Genomic DNA, 2,166 nt, shown 5'->3' on the forward strand with positions numbered 1-2,166 from the left:
CCAAAAACTTGTAGTGTCCAAACCTTGTTAGGAATGCAGTTTTGGGTATATCAGCAAGTCGAATACGGACTTGGTGATAACCTGACCACAAGTCCATTTTTTGTAAAAGTAAAAATACAAGCATGAGTGAGTTTGTAGAACAACTCATCCACGTGTGGTAATGGGTACTTATTCTTAGCAGTAACCGCATTTAAGCCACGGTAGTCTACGCACATGCGCATACTGCCATCTTTTTTCTTCACTAATAGGATAGGAGAAGCCCATGGTGAAGAACTGGGTTGGATAAACCCTTTGCTAAGGTAGTCAGCAAGCTGACGTTCCACCTTAGCAGCTTCAGAGTAACTCATATGGTAGGGCGGTTTATTGACAGGTTTACTGCCTGCAACCACATTGATGCTATGTTGCACCGATCGTGTCGACGGTAATCCTGGTGGAAAATCATTAGGAAAAAAATCTTGGAATTCCTTTAATATTTTTTGTAAATCACTAGCAACTTTTGCTTGTTTGGAAGTAGCCATTGGTGGAAGAGATGAGAGAGAAGCATGCGGCGTTGAGGAATGTTCAGCAGATTCAATGTTAGCGAGAAAATGAGACAATGAGTAACACAAGAAAACTTGACCTATTTCATTATCAGAAACAAGTTGCATAAGCTCAGCTATACATATCAATGGTGAAGAAGGTACATTCTTCTCTCCTAACAACAACACATGTGCGCCATGGGATTCAAACATCAAGCTGTTGTGCTCATAGCTACGCTTCAGTGATGATCCTATGCTATGCAACCATTCCCTACCAAGGACCACGTCTGCCCTCTCCATGTTCATAACCTAATCCAAGGATGTGGAGTAGCCTTGTACTTCCAACGGAACAGCTCGGACTTGAGTATCCCAGATTTCGGTATCATGTCCATTCATCATTGCTACCTTGTAGTGGTGGGTACTCGGAGTTTGAGGCAATTTGAGTTTTTTCACCAATCCGTATTTGATAAAATTGTGAGTAGCACCATCATCTACCAAGATGTGCACCTTGTGCCCTTGCAGAGATATGTGCATACGTACTAACTCATATGGTCCGAAGGTCTGCTGCCACATGGAAGTTGTGAGACAACATTCATGCACCACCTCGATGTGTGTTACTTCCATTGTAGAGAATTGTGAGGAAGACTCAAGAGGTAGCAGTTACACCATGTGCACTGCTTCCTCCTTGCCATGAGCAGCAGATTTCCCCTTGGGACAATCCTTTTTTCCATGACCGCTTCCTAAACATTGAAAACATAATTTCTCTTTCTTAGCTTTATCAAAGTCCTCAAGAGAAAGAGGACCTCTGGACCCCTTGGGTTTTTTAGATGCTTCTGAATTGGCTACTATAAATTTCCTTTTATTGTGCCCATATTGTGTGCGTGTATTACCATGTGTATTATCAGGCATGTGATTATGATGTGATTTCTTTTCATCTGGATCATCGTGAATATGTGCTTTCACTATGGCTTCCTCAAGTGTTTTAGGGTCTTGGGTCTTGACGTGCTTCTTAAGCTCTGGTGTCAGACCACGTATAAACCCCCGTACTTGCTGAAAGTTATTGAGGCCTTCCAACTTGAGGATAACATCCCAATAGTGAGATATATATTCAAGTAATGATGGGTATTGGCACATGGAACACGTGTCCCAAGCTGTCCAATTCCGATCTGTCTCATTTGTAGGCAAAAATTCTTTGCGAAACATAGCTTCAAAAGCTGCCCAACTCTGTGGTATGATATTCTTCTCCTTGAGAGACATCCACCATTTGTAGGCCTTGCCTTCCAGAGTTAAGCTTGTTTGCAGTGCTCTGGCTGCGTCCGGGGTACACCGTAATGCGTGAATTCCATCACACTTGCTGAGAAAGATATTCACTACATCCTTATTGGGGTCTCGGTCTTCTCCCTTAAAAGTCGGTGGTTTGTTGTTTTTCAACAACTCATCCACCTCTTTTGCAGTGAGAGTGTGCAAAGTATCAGCAGATAGACCTTATCCCTGATTAGAAGGGCGTTGCTCCTGTGTAGCAACGTGCTCATGCATGTGCGTGTCAATAGGACCCTTGGATTGCTGTTGCATTAACTAGATCACTAACGTGGATAATTTAGTGACGTTTTCATTTAAAAATTTAAAATTTTCTTCCATGAGTGATATG

This window comes from Adiantum capillus-veneris, chromosome 24 (genome assembly GCF_014529385.1).
Source record: "Adiantum capillus-veneris isolate H3 chromosome 24, ASM1452938v2, whole genome shotgun sequence".
NCBI classification, from domain to species: domain Eukaryota; kingdom Viridiplantae; phylum Streptophyta; class Polypodiopsida; order Polypodiales; family Pteridaceae; genus Adiantum; species Adiantum capillus-veneris.